The 20,022-nt window shown below is 39.2% G+C and overlaps 1 protein-coding gene and 1 long non-coding RNA gene across 2 annotated transcripts in view; both read right to left on the reverse strand.

The window, feature by feature from the left end:
* The window catches only part of LOC118501172, a 32,995-nt gene extending 13,537 nt beyond the window's left edge, over nucleotides 1-19,458 (reverse strand). The window contains exons 1-2 of the long non-coding RNA XR_004903779.1: nucleotides 14,251-19,458; nucleotides 2,151-2,154 (exon numbers count right to left, since the gene is read on the reverse strand). This is a non-coding gene — a long non-coding RNA (uncharacterized LOC118501172). The remainder of the gene's footprint in view (nucleotides 1-2,150; nucleotides 2,155-14,250) is intronic.
* Nucleotides 1-20,022, reverse strand: part of MAP4K4 (mitogen-activated protein kinase kinase kinase kinase 4) — a 200,225-nt gene that overhangs the window by 157,223 nt on the left and 22,980 nt on the right.

Genomic DNA, 20,022 nt, shown 5'->3' on the forward strand with positions numbered 1-20,022 from the left:
AAGACAGGGGCTGGACGAGCCAGGCTTATATTAAAGAGTTTGGCCTTCATCCTATGGGCACTGGATAACTACTGAAGAAGGGTAGCACTGATCGAGTTGTTTAGAACAGATTCCTATAAGCTAAACTGTAGGGAACAGATCAGATGCAGAGAGGCCAGTTAGGATGAAGGCTCTGTCGGGAGCTGTGTGAAAACAATTTTGAAGGAATGCTAACCTCAGCAGAAGCAGCTCTAGAATTTTCAGCTTTGAAAGTATTTCATATCAACTTGTTTTAATGGAATAAAACACCTGTAAATAAACTTCTGGGGAGTGTAACAGAGAATACCATTAGTAAAAAGAAGGTTGGAAAAGTGGATTTCTCCCCTGCAGAGAAAGTATCACTCATCCTGACAGCAATTCAGCAACCATTCAAAGCTGTCCTGAGATTTCAGTGTCACTATTACAATGACCTGTCACCCAGAATTCACCCATCATATTCATACAACTCTCAAGTTTATACACTTCTCGCTAAAGTAGTGTCCCCTTATCCATAGGAGATCCGTTCCAAAAACCCAGTGGATGCCTGAAACTGAGGATTAGCACCAAACCCTATATATAATACATTTTTCCCTGCACATACATACTTGGGATAAATTTTAATTTATAAATTAAGTACAGTAAGAGATTAACAATAACTAATAACACAATGAAACAATAATAATGATATACAGTCGATCCTTGAACATCATGGTCCAAACCACATGGGTCCATTCATACATGGATGTCTCTGACAAATACATGAGTACAGTTGGCCTTCTGTGATCTGCAAGTTTCACATCCACAGATTCAACCAACCACAGATCGAAAACAGTATTTTCAGTCCATGGCTGGGAATCTGTGGCTGTGGAAGACTGAGTGTATGCACTGTTGTAAACCACTTGGACTGGAGCATCCAAGGATTTTGGTATTCCACACAGGGAGAGAAGGTGCCTGGAAGCACTCCCCAAGGCATACTGAGAGATAACTAGAGTTAAGTTTTGGGGGAGTCAAAAGTTACATGAAGAATTTTGCCTGTGTGGGGGTTGGGGGAGGGTCAATGCCCCTAACCTAAGGGTAAACTACTGTGATAAGTTATGTGAATGTGGTCACTCTTCTCAGGGGATCTCTTACTGAAGAAGTCCTTATATATGATGCTTTCTGGTATAACACATTTTCTGTTCATGTTTTCCACCCACAAATTTAATGCTTTTCCATCATTTAACTAAGCACTTACACCACACACTGAGCTATAATCTTTGCAGTTTGAGGTGTGACAACAAAACTAGCATAAATTTCTTTTTCCTTGTTCACTAATCTTACTGTAGATCTTAGCAACTTCAGCATATGATTTTTTTTTCTTATTGAGAACTTTTATCTTTTCCCTCAAGGAAGCGATTTATGGCTTCTCTTTGGCATATCCAAATTGCCAGTAGCATCACTACTCTTGAGCTTTAGAGCCATTATTTACTAAAATGGGGTGTCATGAACACAAGCCCTGAGATACTAGACAGCTGATCTAATAACCAAGATGACTACTAAGTGACTAAGGGCAGGTAATGTATACAGTGTGGACATGCTAGACAAAGGGTGATTCTTGTCCTGGGTAGAACAGAGTGGGAGGGTGTGGGATTTCATCACACTACTCAGAACAGTGCCAACATTTAAAACTCATGTATTGTTTATTTCTGGAATTTGCCATTTAGTATTTTTTAGGCCAAAGTTGACCATAGGTAAGTGGGGACTACTGTACCTCCGTTTCTACTTCATTTCTGACTCCTACTCCAACAGCACCCAAACTGGTCTTGTTGCCTTCAACCAAACTGTGCTCCATGCCACCATCCCAGTGCTTTTGGAGGTCTTTCCAATACAAACTGTCTCTTTCTCCCATTTCAAACCCTTCGTCTCGCACTTTCCGGATAAATGTGCACTCCTTGGCTTGGAGCACAGGGTCTCCTGTGGGCCAGCTAGCCCGTTTGCCTTTTTGTACTGGACCCCAACAAATGACTGAGAAGAGTAATTTGGGATATTCTGGGAAGGGTGGTAAAACCCCCACCTATAGATTTTTCATTTGATCTCAGCAGAAAACCCTAGTATAAAAATAAAGTAGGTGGTTTATAGTTTGGTGCCCTCACTGGGCTGTTCAACAAGGCTTCTGCACACACACTGTTAAAGAAATAAAGACTTTTGCCCTCTGACAATGTCCACCTGTCTGGTGCAGAAATAAAGACACACAAGGCTAGATTTGGCAAAAATAATAGTCTGGAAGTTTGCCATGGATGACCCCATTCATCCCTGTGAGATTGCTCTCCCCATTTCTACTACCTCTTTCTGCCCTAGAAACTTCCTGGTTTCTGGTCTAATCCCTCCTTGCCATCTTAACAGGGATTTCATTTATATAGCAACTGTACAGTCACTACACTGTACATTTGCTACATTTGCATGTTAAGCCTTTTGCCTTACATAAAGAAAAAACAAAGGGCTTTGGTGCTAGTCAAAGAAATGTTAAGTTCTGGCTAGTGAGAGGGGAGATGGTGTAATTTTAGTCTGGTGTCTTCTCTTTGTCTTTGCAACACCCTGACCACAAACACTGGTCAAAACATATACTAACTGAGCCTAGCCCCTTCTGACTGCCATTCCCTTTTCTCCAGGTCCACAGATGCTGAACTCATCTCACCTACAACACTCTGTTCAAACAGTCTTGCATCTGAAGAACTCAAAGTCCATTTTCTCAGGGCCTTCTGTCTTCCATAACCATCCCAGGCTTTAGCTCCAGTCAGACCACAGTGCAGTGACCATGCTGTTCCTTAGACAGCATGACCAGTGAAAAGACCCAGAATCTCTTTCTCTGAGAAGCAACAATGGAAGGCAGATGGGTAAGAAGTGCTGGTCGCACAGAGTCATAGCAGCCCACCCTGTGTATGAGGCCAACAGAGTTTGAGAAGGGAGGCCAGTTCTCAGAGAGCAACTCACAGGTCCTTGAGTTTACCAGTGTGTGCATGGGTGAATGAGTAATAATCACTGTCCATCTGGCAAACTAATCATGGCTGAACTGGTAAACAATTATAGATACAAAAAAAAAGAAAATGGAAAAATACATAAATTTGGGTTTGCTATGTAATAAGGCTAATCACAATCTTTTAGGTAAACTACCGGATATTAGTACTGAATTACCAATCAGCATAATAGCCATCATAGAAATACGTAATAATGCACCTCAGATTTACCTTGCAGTTTTTTTATAGTTTTTTTTTTAATACAACAGTAAACTTTATACATGTAACAATCAATTGCTATAATGTAAAAGAAAAAAAGGGGGTGGGGGCGGACACACCATTTTACTAGGTCATTGTTTTCTTTGTATTTCCATAATTGATTTTTGTACAGATTATCAGACAAAATTTCAAAATTTTAAATTTCACTATTATTAAAGAAATTATAGTATGATTCCCTGTATAATGGATAATGAATCTGCTAACTCATGGCATCTCTTTTCTATCAACAGTCTCAATAATAATAGAAGGAATATTTTAAAGAAATTCTTACCAGATACTCTTGGGGGCAAGCTCAGTTAAATTCACTAACTGCCATCACATGCCAGATCTGTCCTTTAGTCCTCCAGCCCTCAGGGGTCAGTGGGTCAGTATTACCGTTCCATGGCTGCAGTTCACAGAACAAAGTTTCCAGGAGGTGATGCACTTTTTCAAGGTCACACTGCCAGTATGTGAAAGAACTGGGACTCAGAAACAGACTGAAAATCTGTCTGCTTTTTCTATAGTCACTCATCCAAAAAGCATAGGCACCCGGGAGTTGTGCACCCTGAGGAGGACACAAGGTGCTGGTCACCTGCCATGGGCTGGTGCTGTAGAAAGCCATTTGCCCACAGGACCCTTCATTTTCAAAGAAAAGCCTGATGGGTGTTTTTCAGGTAAGAAAAATTAAATTTCGAAGTGGGAATACATAACTTGTCCAAGGTTTCCAAACTAGTAACTGGAAATAAGAATATTTAAATCTGTCTGGCTCCAAAATTCCTGTTCTTCCTACTGCCCCATGCACTGTTGGTACGTTTTGTCCTCTGACATATTAAAGTGAGAGCCACAGGGGGCTGACAGGCAAATTGCCTATACCTCCTGGACTCCTCTCTTCTTCCTCAACATCACAGCATCTGCTGCTGCTCCTGCATCAACTGCCATACCAGTGCCCACTACCTGATTTCAAAAAGACCCAGATCTAATTCTAAGCTTGACACCATGAAGGATGTTTAACCTCTTTGGGCCCATGAAGCTGTGGGTCTTGTACAAGCCTTATATACAATGGTTTCCTGACACTCCTTTCATCACTCCGCTGAAAAGCCAGACTTTTCCAGACTATCACCAGCAACTTCCTTCCTCAGTTGGAGGTCAGGTACAACCTCCACGTCTGGGCTCCGCAGCTTTTGTGCTCCTGTAAACACTGAGACCCCGAGGCCAGGGCTGGGGCATCCTGGAAGCCTGCTAGTCACAAAGGCTGGCTTTTAAATGAGTGGGATATTTCACAAGCATCCCATCAGTTCTAATCCACCGTACCAAAAGTCACCCAGAAAGGTTCTCTGGGATGCTGTGATGGTGACTCAGAGGTCAAATGACACGAGGCCCTCAACCAAGAAGATGGTTGCTAAATCCTAAACATAGTAATTAGGACAACAGCTCCAAGATCGAACTTTCATCTTTCCAAGTCCACCAGCATGTAAATGTGGTTGAGAGGGGAGGAGGGAGAAAACTAACAGCTGACTAAAATCACACTACAAACCCAGGAAGTTGAGGCCTCACTTTCCTTTCTGTCAACACAGCCAGAGAAGAGGAAAATGTGGCTGAGCAGGGGCTGGGAAGGGAGAGACAAAGGAAAAAACACCCCTGAAGTTTGTAACATCCCATCTTCTGAGTAGCAAAACTTTAACCATTATCTCAAAATGGTAAAACCTCTATTTCTGAGATGGTTCCTTCCATTTCTGCTTCAGTCGCAAGCCACTCAGTACCACTTTGATTATATTACTGGGGAATAATCAGTTCTCAAAAGAATAAAATCAACATGAAATAAGTAAGTTCTGGAAAGTTTATGAAGGAAAGTTTATGAAGGAAAGTTATGTGACTTACTTCAGACCTAGGACCATAGTCAGTGACACACCAGGTACCTTTTGTGGGCTTTCTGAGCCCCTTTCAGTTCCCACTGAGTTAAAAATTAACAACAAATTATATTCAAATCTATACCTCTTCCTTTAATGCTGGCCTTACTGTGTATGTTACCATAGAAATTGCAGAACCAGCTTCCCCTCCCCAATTCTGAAAAAAATAATTCAAAATTAAGAGGCAAATTCACTTTATTGGTAAGTCCACAGAAGATTATGGGGCTTTTAATAATTTCCCTTGTCATTTTTGGAGAAAGGGAAGAAAGCTAAAATTCACTAACAAGAATCAAAACTTATTTCATTTAAAAGGAATCTTGAGTGAATAAGAAACAGGAGCAGGGTACAACATCAGGTTCATGTTCAAATCCTTTCCTTTTCCTCTAGCCTCCACACAGTATATCATTTGTAAAAGAGATAATTTTTGGGCTCCTTGCTTTATAATTTTAAAATACTGTCCCATTCAAATCAATGTAAATGTACTCTGACATATTTCTGAAGTAAAGTCATTCAATATGAATTAAACTTTAAAAAGTTATGGTATCCTTAAGGAAAAAAAAAGTACCTTTGATCACACTAAAACCATTTCAATTTGTTCTACTGGAACAAGCCCTCAGAGACATGGCCCAGTGCTCATGGACATGCATCCCACCAAAACCCTGGAGGCAGTGATCTGCTGTCCGTGATACATAAGAGTGACCCCCAGGGACAACAGGGAATGCATGAGCCAGCAGACCAGCTCCTTTCTCCACCTAACCTTCTTAAACAAGGGCTTCTCTGCAGTGGTACCAACCTGCCTTAAGTTTTAACTTCTCTTCTTTGCTATAACCAACACACAGTCTGAAAAACCGTCCCCACTGCCATCAAAAAGGGGGAAATGGAACAAGAAGGGTGGGCTCTTCAGTCAGGAAGAGATGGCCTACTAGCCAAGTTTACACTCCCCTTTACCCCACACTCAAAACTGTATCATAACAAAAGTTCTCACAATCAGAGGAAAACAGAAAAAGTAAACTATGAATATAATCCCCAAACAAACCACTTACCAAACTGTTCTCTGATATCACAATGAGTGAAATCTACAAAATGCCATGCAGACATTCCAAATGATAAGGCAAAAATATGAAAAAAAGTTTTAGATATAAAGTACATTAAGAAAGCAGAGACTAAACCAAATAAGCCTTTCCTTTTTCTGATCTTGGTCCACAAACACATTATAAAGATGAGTCCCTGGTCCCACTCCACTCCCAGGCTCCCTGAGAAGACTGCTGTCTCCTGCAGGTACACCCACAAAGACCCATGAAGCTGTGGGAGGAGGAGTAAGGGCAGGTCCCAGTCAGTTGTCTTCTACATGCCATGTAAGGCTGTGCTGGGGCTACAGGAAATGCCTTTAACACTGATCAAGATAACCCTCACGCTGGGGAACATTTTGAGTACCAAAAGAATGTAAGGCAGCAGGACATAGGAGGTGTGACAGGATTTCATGGCAGGGACACGCTATTGAAGGCAGCACTGGGTCTTCAGTGGGGTGAAGAGCAGCTAAACAAAGGTGAAAGGAACTGTCCTGATAGGTATGGTCACAGATGAAGCCCTAGACCAAAGCAGAATAGAACAGGATGAGAATCACAGTGCAGAGAACAATGGACAATGTGGCTGGATTTCACTTGAAAAGAAATGTCTATACAATTTAATGTTTATTTAAAAATTCCTCACTTTTGTTAAAAAAAAAAAGTGGCATCTCCCAGTTCATTGGCTTTCAAACTATCTTGACTGCAACCTGTAACTAAAAATACATTTAAAACCACCACCCAATGCACACATAACACACATTTTAATCAAAATAAGGGTTTCTAAAACTTCCACAAAATACTCACCTTGGGCGTATGTGATACACTCTATATTCTACTTGGTTAAAAAAAAGATGGCAGTCTTGAGCAGCAACACTGGCTCTATTCCCACCAATGAACTACACCCCACAGAAGGAGAAACACAGTCCTCCTCTGTCATTTTATGAAAAACAGATAAAAATTGAGGAAAAGAGATTGTAAACCTAATACTAAATAGAAGTTATTTTTTCTGAATACAATGTCTTCCACAATGTCAAGCAGACTTTTTCAAAGAAGATCCTGAAGAAAAAAAGAATAGGGGAAAAGGGACACAAACTCACAATCAACAAATTATTTTCCAAGACGTAACTCTTTGAGTTATGTACTTCTGCTTTTATCTGTTGCTTCTTCGTGAATTCCTGAACATTTGTGTAATGCTCAAGTTTTCTTCATGTCACAAACTGATTTATTTCTTAATTTTGCCAGACTTCCAAATATAAATCAGTTTATTTCACATACTACAAAAAATAGAAATATCTAGAGCAGTGGTCTCCAAACATGGCTGATTAATATTAACTGCTGGATTTGGTATTAAAACATTAAGCCTGGGCCTCATCCCAGATTAGTCAGTCAATGCAACTCCAGAAAAGGCTGAATTTTTTTAAATGTCCCAGGTGTGATGGTGATGTTCTGTACTTTGATAGAGGGTTTTGGGTTAAAGCAGAGTTTGTGATATCTTCTACAAACTCAAAATTCATTAAGACTTGTGCATTTCATTACATGTTCATTTTTGCTTGAAAAAAACACAAACAAACCTGTAAATAAACACTGCACCCATTTAAGGATACATAGGCTGAAATGTTTCAGGGTAAAAGGTACTAATTTCAGCAACTTATTTTGAAAAGCCTTTAAAAATAGGTACACACAGGTAATCTTGTTTTATTGTACTTTGTAGATACTGCATTTTTTACAAATTGAAGTCAAGATCATCCACCAGGAAAGAAACTGCAATTCACTGAAGGCTTGGGTGACAGCATTTCTTAACAATAAAGTATTTTTAATTAAGGCATGTTCATTGTTTCTATAGATACAATATTATGCACGCTTACAAATTACAGGATAGTGTAAAGACAACTTTTATATTCACTGGGAAACCAAATAATTCCTGTGATTCACTTTACTGTGGTGTTCTGGAACTGCACCCACATTATCTCTAAGGATATCTGTACTGTATGATTCCAATGATGAAATTTGGTAGTCAGGGGAGGAAGGGGAATGGAGGGATGAACAGGTGGAGCACAGAGGATTTTCAGGGCAGTGAAACTACTCTGTATGATATTATAATAGTGGATACATGTCATTGTACATTTGTCCAAATCCACAGCAAATGCAAAGAGTGAACCCTAATGTAAACTGTGGACTTTGGGTAGTGATGATGTGTCAATGTAGTTTTTTCCATCAGTTATAACAAAAGTACCACTCTAGTTAAGGATGTTGATAATAAGTGAGGCTATGCATGGGAGGGGGGTGGGCGGTGGTTATATGTGAAATTTTCTGTAACTTACTTTAATTTTTTAAAGAATTTATTTATTTATTTTTAGAGAGACAGGAAGGGAGGAAAAAAGAGAAGGAGAGAAACATCAATGTACGAGAGATACATCAAATGGTTGCCTCTCACACACCCCTAAGTGGGGACCTGGCCCATAACCCAGGTATGTGCCCTGAGCTGGGAATCGAACCAGCGATCTTTCAATTCACAGGTCTGCACTCAATCTACTCAGCCACACCAGCCAGGGCTCTGTACCTTATTTTTAATCTATCTACAAACCTAAACTACTCTAAAAAAATTAAGCCTTTAAAAAATAGGATGGACTGATGAATGGACATGTGTATAATTATGTGAGAAAGCAATTATAATAAAATAATTATAAAACCTAGGAGGTAGATGTATGTGGATATTCATTTTATACTTTAACTTTTCTGTTGGTTTAAAAGTTTTCATAATGACATTTTGGAAGGAAAGCTCCCCAGGCAATTATAATGCAAAGATGTTACCTCAAAGTATGGTCCCCAGAGCGGCAGCTTCCACAGCACCCAGTGACTTGTTAGAAAAGCAGATTCTCAGTCCCAGGCCTACTAAATCAGAACCTGTGAGGTGGAGCCCAGCAAACCATCTAAAAAGCACCCCAAGGGAGAGGAACCATGGATGGAGACCTTGGTAGCATACTACAGAGAAATATGCCATGCAGTCTGGATCAAAACCCCAATGATATTCCAGACTAGGACATTAGGAGATGATTTGGACTATAAACTTAGGCTCACCAACTCTCCCATTTCCTGAGTTATTTCATGAGAACAAGTTGAACTTGACCATCTCCCAGGTCTTTGCTCCACACATTTCCTACATTGAGTCCTCAATGTGCACCTACCTCACTTAGTCTCATTACTGCCTTTCTGTTTTACAATTTTTAATGCAGAACTAACAGCCAAATCAACAAACAAGTGTCTCTCCTATTTCTCTTTCATTTTATATTCACCTGTACTTACAGGAAAAAAAAGTACAGTCCAAAACACAGACCATTTATATAATAAGTTATATCCAACAAAATAGTTTTTATTTCAGACAAAATTGGCCTTATCTTTATGGAGTCCTGTAGTTACAATCTAAGATAACTTCACTAACTATAAGTTCTTTATACTTCAAATATTTTGAGATAATGTTATTTGTTGAAATAATATTTTGTATAAACTCTCACAGGACCTTTAAAATACACTCCAGTCAGCTTCATGGAAATAAATTCTTTTCTTTTTTAAAATACCAGTTACAGGAATAAATGCTACATGTTCTAGCCATTTGTGTTTCTTTAGTTCATCTGTAGGCTATTCAAACATACACAAGAAAATTATGAGAGGGCAGAACTAAATTCCTCTTCTCTCTCATATAAAGCAATCATGCCAAACAAATACCAAGAATATTATGCTCTTTCCTATGTAGTTTAAGGAATCTGTTCTATAATCCTATCCATTAAAGCCCTCTAACTCCAAAATAAGGTTATTTATGTTCTAAGTAAAACGTGAAGTCTTAATGATGGCATATGGAAAGTGTCACTTAGGCTCTAACTATAGAATGGAAAACTGAACAAAAGACTTTCTGCTACCAACCACTGAAGGCCCACATTAATGCCAAGATGATTAACTGATACTTAACTAAAGCTAATGAATTGCAACAATAAAATCAAAACTAAAATACTACAGAGGAATGGCTATTACTGGTATTTCTCTGTGGCAGAGCATATATACAGACCACATAACTTGTGACAGAATGTGATGGTAACATCAGGTTTTAAACCCCACACAGATTCAAAAGCAGTTTTCCTGATAATTCCTCTAAAATTCTCAAGTTACCAGAAATATACATGCCCAAAGACCCCTTTATAATTCTAAATCCTCACTCAAAGACAATAAAGCAGTTTCAAAACTCTTAAAGTTGCAACACTCTAGCATATAAACCAATCTGATTGGTTTATCTTGGTAGTTAAAATGCAAGAGATGAAATGGCTAAATGAGTTATCCCAATTCAGTGTTCAAGTTAATTCTAGCATCTACATCCACACCTGAGGAAGTTATAAAGCTAAATATGACAGGCCAAGGATTTCATACATGGGTCAGTGGACCTTCAATGGACTCATCAAGACACTTAGCTTTTATCCAGGCTTCAACCAACAGGAACATGAGGTGGCCACAAAGAAATAGGCTATAAGACTAAAAGAGATGAAATCTACAATATGAACTAGTAAGTTCCACAGAACGCTTAATGACATATGTGAACACCACATGGCCACAGGTGCCCTGGCTCCTCCCCATATCACCAACCGCAAATGCAACCCACCAGGTTTTCCTTTCACATGCAACAGTATTGAGAGGATGATTTTGGTATAGGTGCACTGTATGAGAAAATGTCTTTCTTCATGTTATCTTGCAGACTAGTGGCCAAAATGATGCTGAACAGTTTTGTCATCATCATTACATTGTTAACACACCCAGCAGCTCCAGTGTGCTTGCACAGAAGTGCAGGCTCAGTGGTTTTGTTTATCCAAATAAGTATCAGATGAGATGAGCATGGTGCATATCTTACCATTTACCTTTTGTGACTACAGACTAAACAAAATAGGCAAAAGGAAATGGTTTCAAAAAGTAAAACATTTTTAGCTTACCTTTTTAGTTTGGAAAACGTAAAACACACCACAAAAATAGATGTGTAGGTCTGTGCATCCATCACCAGCTTTAACAATGATCAACATATGGCCTATTTTTTTCCATCTTTACTACTCACCTCCCTCCTAGCACTAGACTATTTTGAAGTAAATCCCAGACACATATCATTTCATAAGCAAATACTTCACTATTTACAAGAAGCAAATGCTTCTGAAACTAGTCTATCCCAAAGCTGGCTGTGCAATCACTTGAAGAACTTTTAAAAAAATAGCAACTGAGGTCTAGATAGCATACTGGGATCAGTTTGTTTTGTCTCTCAGGGTAAATGTCTCACAGCTGGGAGAATCAGTCCTTAAATCCTATCTAGAGGCAGGGGTGTCCAACCTGCAGCCCATGGGCCACATGAAGCCCAGGATGGCTATAAATGTGGCCCAACACAAAACTGTAAATTTACTTAAAACATTATGAGATTTTTTTGTGATTACATGTCACAATGTATTTAATGTGTGACCCAAGACAACTCTTCTTCTTTCAGTGTGGCAGAAATGCCAAAAGGTTGGACACTCCTGATTCCATATCCAAAGCTGACTTTGGTTTCATTCACTCCAAAGAGAGAATCATCTGAGGAATGCAGATTATGACAAAAATACCAAACCAAGAAACCAATTTAAACCCAAAACACTGTCTGGGACATCCTGTGAATGGAACCTGGTACCCTGTAAGTTTCCATCATTTTTTAATGAATCCCTATACTAGAGGTCTCAAAAGGGCTGCCTTTTGGAAGTACTTTAAATTTTATTTATTTTTTAAAGATTTGATTTATTTATGTTTAGACAGAGGGGAAGGAGAGGAGGAAGAGAGGGTAAGGAACATTGATGTGAGAGAGAAACATCAATTGACTACCTCCTATATGCACCCAGACCCCACAACCCAGAACGTGCCCTGACCAGGAACTGAACTGACGACCTTTCACTTTGTGGGAAGACACCCAAGGAACTGAGCTGAACTGGTCAGGGCAGAACTCAAACTTTTAGAGATAAACAGGCCCACATTGACTCATTCTTTCCTCTTCTAGAAAAGGAATCTGAGGCCCAAAGAATGATCAGCTCAAGGTAACTGGTCCTACCACCATAGCAGTGAAGGAAATCCCTCCTGATCCCTTCAGGCTCTGTCACTCATGTCCTCACAGTTCTGCCAGTTTTTCTCCCAGTATCCAAAGCCTGGCAAGCCAGTAAGTACTATAACTGCACAGTAGTAGGATAGCACAAACACCAGGTCCATTCCTATGTACCACCATTTTTTAAAAATTTCTTTTTATTTACTTATTTTTTAGAGAGGGAAGGGGGGAGAGAGAGAGGGAGAGGGAGAGGGAGGGAGGGAGGGAGAGAGAGAGACATCAATGTGCAGTTGCTGGGGGTCATGGCTTGCAACCCACACATGTACCCTGTCTGGGAATCAAACCTGCGACACTTTGGTTCGTAGCCCATGCTCAATCCACTGAGCTACGCCAGCCAGGTTGTACTACCATTTTTAAACAGACTATTATCAACTTGGAACACATCCACAGGTATCATGCCAAACACAGAGAGAGTGTCAAAGCTAAGAACACTGAAGGACTGAAGAGGCACAGCAGTCTAAAGCTAAGAAGCCTCAGGGAAACATGAATGAGGTCTTTCTTACCTGGCTAGTCACCACTCACAAGGGCAGAAGTTGCAGGGAAGACAATGTCAGTTGACATTCTAACTGGGAGTACTGTGAATAAGGATGACCATGAGCTCCCATCCACATGAGTTTGCAAGGGATAGGACAAAAAACTGGCCTGAGGTGCTGTTCTGTGGAAGGGCTTTCTGAATGTGGGCAGGAGGAAGCACAGACTAATGAACCTATAAGCTCCTTCTCCAATTCCATGATCAAAGGCTCACTTAACCCCATCAGACCAATTTATGGTTTCTTTTCAATTTTGTTGAGAGAACAATACAGGCTAGCAACAAAGAACTTAAAAATAAGTAGTAAATGATTTAAACCTACAAAAAGATCATTTTAAAGTTTCTTAATGTGAAACCTACAACCTCTATTCACCAGGTTTCCAGCTCTGGGTCTCAGCTATAGAAGGCATATAAGCTACACAAGGGCCGAAGCTTTCTTAAGTCTAACATTACAGAACAAAAACAGTGATTCTAAGAGTTTTCCAGAGGTTGTGCAAAAACACATTATAATCTGCTTTATCCTCCTCTGTGCTTATTCAAAGCCTATTTTTCTTGCCTTTACTATATACAACTAAATGTCTTCAGCAATGCTCTCCTACATTTACTGTATTTACAAGAAAACATCACTAGTGTACTGATGATACAAAATGTTTGTACAGTGTTATATAAAAAAATTAGGAGAAATATCCTCAGAAAAGATGCTGAATACTCCTGCTATATACAGTGTCTGATAAACATAAGACCAACTCAACTATGCGTGATTCAGCAGGACAGGAGATCATGAGTAAGGAATAGGAAATTCTGAAACCCTGTTAGTCCTTAGTCTCAATAGATTCTTCCTCTAAAAACAGTCTAGGTACCCCTTAGATAATATCCTCTAACCAAGTTACACATAAAGTCGTACCTATGAGAAATCTTTTACAAACTGTGAATATTAACAACTCCCCAAAGGAAGAACGTTTAACACAATACCTAGTTGAAAACTTTAAAACAGTCAGAAAATTATTAGTAATTCATAACCTTTCCATTCAGGGGATGATGGTAAAAAGACAAGAAAAAAGCAAACTGATTTACTTTCGCTCAAATGTAGAACTAGTTAAGGAGCAAATTTCCACAATCAACTGACTCTGTTCCCCAAACCTGAGTTATTATAAATCTAGGTAAAAGGAGCAAAAGGAGAGAAAAAGATGCAAAGGATTTCCAAATTCAACACCCAGCAGAGTCACGGGCAGAAACTGACCAACAACAGCAGACAAAGGGTGCTGACCTAGCTCAGCAGTTCAAAAGCTCGAACACATCAGAATAACCAGGGGAGCTTTTCAAAACTTACGGCTCAGGTGGCACAGTTACCAACTTTTTTTAAGCTCCCCAGCTGACTGCGCTGTGCAAGCAAGGCCAGGACTCACCAGTTTAGGGTGAAATTTAAAAGCTTTTCAACGTGATCCAAGGAGCACAAAAGGTAAGTACATCTCCCTATGACTTCTCTCTCTCCCTCTTGCTGTAAACTGTGGTCAGGAGCTTCCAGGCTACAAGAAGGTCTCAATGAGGATCTTGAGTTACCCAGTGCAGCAGGAATTAGAGAATGAAACATGGTAGAGAAGTTGCTATCAATGGAGGCGGATCTATTGTCTTGATGACTTACTGGTTTTTGAAGGAAGAGGAGCAGACAAGAAAGGGGCTCTGTCTGCTAGGCATTGGCTGGGAAAAGGTTTACCCCAGCTCTCTGAAAACTCTTGTATTCTATATGAACCTCAACAACACACACACACACACACACACACACAAAAAGCAATACACCACCCCTATTCTTAACACACTACTCAAAATATCCCACATGCAGACTATCTCCTGGGCCTTTTCTTCTGGGTCCAATCAGCTGTCCCTCTAAGTTCACAAAGTCTAGGCAACCTCCTCTCTGGAAATGGCTTTTTACACTAGTCTAGAGGAAAACAAGGCATGTCTCCAAAGTCATTACGAGTGGATTTGGGATTCTCAAGGCTGCTTTTGGGGATTACCTTTATATCAAATGTCTCCCATGAAGAGTTCACAATTTCTGGGTTTTATTCTTCAATTAACCTCAGAGCCTACTGACACATTCTACAATGGAAATTAAATTTCTAAAGCCTATTTATAAAATGGGAATGTGATTTCTGCACTATTTAGACAACAGAGATCTGAATTCATGCCAGTAAAGCACCTATGGCACAGTGCTAAAGGCAATAGCTAGAGCAGAGTTTTTAAAGGACAAGTTTTAAATGTGGTTTTTATTAATGTGATGCAGAGAAAACTCAAGTATTAAAAATGTTATTCTCTTAAGACCAGCCTGATGCAATAAACTATAAAATATGATAACAAGTCTGCCAAAACCAGAAATACAGCAATAATTCCACTTGCTTTCCAAATTAAAACTTGAGAGGCAAATCTAGTTATTATTCCATATTAAGAAAACAGTTACAAAAGTTTAGCTTAAATATGTGAACATTCAGACAATATAATCTAAAAATCAAAGGAAAACGATAAAAAGAAGTATATTTATTACAGTGCCTGAACATAATAAGCACTCAGTAAAAGTGTACCTCTTTTTAAATGAGTAAGATGAGAGAAAGCCAGGTCAACAAGTCAGTTTAGGCAAAATGTAAAAGTCCATTTGGCCTACATATCTACTACCATATTTTTCGGACCATAAGACACATCTAGGTTTTAGAGGAGGAAAATAGGAAAAAAACTTTGAAGCAAAAAGTGTGGTAAAATATTTAATAGCATAAATAATATTTTACTAATTTAAATGTAAACAGAACTCAAACAGCAGCACTAACAACCATTATTCCTCCCAAATTGGGGGGGGGGGGTCGGGAAGGTGCATATTATATTCCAAAAAATTGGTATTTAAGATATTTACCACTCTACTATATAGCTGGTAAATATCTTAAGCCATTCGGACCTTCTACTTCTCTGGGTCCTTGAAGGTTCTTCTAGGCAAAATGAGGGAGGATAAACTAGAGGCTCTCTGAATTCTTCCCCAAACTATCACTGTACAACTCCAGGACTTCAACATAAAAACCACAGATCTTATCCCCTATCCCCACCAAAAGACATACAGTTAAAGTATAACTGTGACATTTATATCTCTACCCAGACAGATTTTCTTCCTTGCTTCTTTCTCAACAGTACTTTAAATTTTCAAGCTCTTCCTACATACATCCATTGGTCTCCTTTTTGGAACTTCCTTATTCTCACAATCAGGCTTTTGACTTTTCTGTTTCAACAATGACACTTTCTATTGCCTGTTTTCCTAGAGACAGCGTGTAATCAAGAACTAAAAGGGCATGTCTCCAAGTCTTTCCCAAGTTATCCACTTGATTATATTTATACCTGCCCAGTTTTTCTTTCACTCTGAACGGTGTGAAAAACCTGCCACTGTTTGGTCTGCAGCACCACAATGATGTCATCTATTTTCACTATAAACTCACCCACATGGCTCAGGCCTCAGACTCACTGTGACTGCCTCACCCAGAAACCTTTATTCATTCACACTCTGAAACACCTTTGTGCCCAGAAATGCACTACAAACTGAAATGGAATAGGAGAATCATAATCAGTTTCTTTTTCTGACTTTTGTTGCGTCACTGAATCACCAAAGAGGGTGAGAGGGTAGCACTTCACTGGCCTGCCTTCAGTCCAGACAGAAAGGAAAAAGCACTAATGGTGCTGTGACCTTACTCCTGCCCAGGCCAGAGTCCCTCAGTACTCACCATAACCTAATGGGTCGGGTTGCATGATCTAACAATCATCCCTGCATAAACATTCCTCAATTCTCAGAGGATACCAAAGGAAAGTTATAGTTTATTCACAAAATCATCAACTTTGAATGTATAGATACACATTTGACACCACAAAGACATAATCTTCACCAGAATAAGCCATCCTAACAACTGTGTTCCAATGAAATGTCTAAATAAGTTGCTAACCACCACTTCCTGTCCTAAACCTCTTTGCCCACCTAGGTTCTTTAGTATTCAATGTGTGAAACTGCTGTAGTTAGCAGCAGTTGGGACCTGATTAGAGATATAGAAAAGCCGCATCTCAGATCTGCTGAGTCAGAATCTGCATTTTGACAAGGTCCCCAGAGCTGATTCAACTGCAGATTAAAGTTTTAGAAGCACCAAACAAGGTACAGAAAAATTGGGGAGAAGAAAAGTTTAAGGGCTGGCAACTGACTTCTGTCTTCCTTTACCTCTCAACCCCACTACTTCCCTCTTCCCATTGTTACCCAGAGCCCCAAACCCTCCTGCCTTCTCTAGGCCTAGTCATATCTTGCCTATCAACTTAACCTGTCCATACCCTAGGAAACAGTATGGGCAAATGGTTAAGTACTAAACTGAGAAGTCAAAACTGAAAGGCCTTAAAATCTGTTTTCTCCACTACTTACTAGCTATGTGACTATAGGCAAATTACTTAACCTCTCTACGCACATGTAAAATAAGAATAAAAATGAAGAGCTATCTCACAGAGTCAGTACAAGATAGCTATTATTTTTTTAACACTTGGACAATGTGTCCCTTCTCTTTACTAATTCAAATAAAGCATGTTGGTTCCAAAACTACCACAAATCTATGCAGTGGTAGTGTCAGCATTTTTTTCTTTTATCTTCAACCCTCCATTTCCATCAATTTATGTAATCACATAACAAAGATTAATTCATCCTCACTGAGCTAAGCACATCTTGATTCTCTTCTAAACCTACCAAAATCACTGTGGAATACCCTCAACTCAAAACAAATGGCTTCTACAGTATACGTGGTGTACAGAAGACCCCTAGGTGCCAATCCACTGAAATTGAAAATCACCGAGTAATGGAGCCCATACCAATTTTCTTGTTAATGAGAGAAGCCCATGAATTTTTAAATAGCTCATTAATTCAAGAGTCTGTTCTTTCCCCTACACATAAAGAGATTTATCTATCATGTGAGAGCTTTAGGTTGCTTTATTCTGCCTAAGAACTGAAATTCACCTTCAAACTTCATCTAATGACACATAAATGACAGGTACAATCTGGTTAGTTTGCCTATCAATAGATCTCATTTCCCCTTCATAATCGACATTTCTGGGAAAGAAATAAACTTCAATTACTCTCCTAAACAACCAATGAGAAGCTTGCAAACTTAAAGCTGGGCATGCACGGCTTCCTCCGGCCTCAGCCCCACTCTCATTTCCTGTGGAGCTAAGAAAAGCAGGTCTGGTGTTGCCATACATGAATTGAGACATTTCAGCATCTAAAACCAAAGCAATTTATGACTTATTTCTCACTTTGCTATTATCATCCTATCCAAACAAATGGATGAAAAATCCTAACTTCTAGCTATAAAGCAGGACATGTGGTAACACACTGCAGTTAACAGTAGTAGACTTTTTTGTAAAATGAAGACATTAAAAAAGATCAGCATTATAGCTCTATCTCAACCCATCAAAATGGAATTTGCCAAAATATCTAAAACCTTTTTAATGTTCCTTAATGAAGAATGATAGGAGGAGAAAGAAAACTGAGGTAAGACAAAAATGACAGGGAGCTTTATAAAGTTTTCCAGTCTGCCTTGACTGACCAATGTGGTTCATCCCACAAACTGAAAGGTCACTAGTTCAATTCCCAGTTAAGGCACATGCCTAGGTTGCAGATTCAGTCTACAGGAGGGGCATGTATGACAGGCAGCCAATCGATGTTTTCCTCTTGCATTGATATTTCTCTCCCTTTTTTTCTTTCACCCTCCTCCTCTTCCTAAAATAAAAGTTTGCCAGCCCTTACACATGCAGCTCCCAGTGAACTGACAGGTAACTGCAGCTGCCAAGGGGTCTAGGAGAGACTAGTAGAAGATCACCATGCAGAGCCTGGTCCTCATTCAAACTGCTGACTCACAGAATCACGAGCAAATAAAATGACGATTGTTTTAAGTCATTCAGTTTTGGAGGTGGTGGTATGCAGCAAAGGCCAACTGAAAGGGGCAATTATCACTACCTGATGTATTATTTATTTATTGTTTTAAACACCACGAAAGCAAAGACTGTCTTTTTTGCCAATTCTGTATCTCCATCATCTAGAATAGAGTCTGTAGCATTTTTGTGTTGAATAAATATACCATATATCTGAATAGAAAAGACCATTATGTATTGCTTAGTTTTAAAAAAATAAAATTCTTAATTTATTAGATTATATCGCATTAGTACTTTAGAGCACAAAGTTTATTTTCTGTGCCTTCATTGTCTTTATGGTGTTGGTATGAACTGAATTGTGTTTAACTTCCCCCAAATTTATATCAAAGGCCTAACCTCTACATATCTCAGAATGTGACAGTATCTGGAGACAGGACCTTTAAAAAGTTAATTGGGTTACAACTAGGTTAAGTTAACAGGTGTCCTTCTAAAAGGAGATCTGGACACACACAGAAACTCTAGGGACGCACACACAGAGAAGAAAGACCCTGTGAAGGCACAGCAAGACAACAGCTGTCTGCAAGCTGACAAGAGAGGCCTCAGAAGAAACTAAACCCACTTGCACTGGGTTTAGTTTCTAAACCTACTCAAACATCTTCATCTTGGACTTCTAGCCACTGGAACTATGAGAGAATTAATTGCTGTTGTGTAAGCACCCAGTGTGTAACATTCTGTTACGGCAGATCAAGCAAACTACTACAGGTATGGAGTTTACATACTTTTGTTCTTGTGGTATTTTATCATTACCACATTCTCTTAAAAATAAAAAAATATATTAAAAGATTCAAAGAAGAAATGTTATGACAAGTAATTTTTTTTAATTGATTTTTAACTAGTTCCTAGTTACTACGTCCTATCTCCTAGTTACTAAGAGGTAGGTTTTAGTCCCATTTCTGTGACTGATGAACTCTGATTTTGGAAGAGGTCTACAGCCTCTTCAGAACAAATCTTAGGCCCATTCTTTTACCAAAGTTTGAATCAGATAATCTTCCAGACCCCTTCCAACCCTAACATTGAAGTGAGCAAACATGGAAATAATTACCTAAATGTGAAAATGAAGTCTACAAATGATTTAAAAAAGAGTTTTAATTTCCGTTTTCATTCAGGGTTGACTGAT

The sequence above is a fragment of the Phyllostomus discolor genome, chromosome 6, assembly GCF_004126475.2.
Source record: "Phyllostomus discolor isolate MPI-MPIP mPhyDis1 chromosome 6, mPhyDis1.pri.v3, whole genome shotgun sequence".
NCBI lineage: Eukaryota > Metazoa > Chordata > Mammalia > Chiroptera > Phyllostomidae > Phyllostomus > Phyllostomus discolor.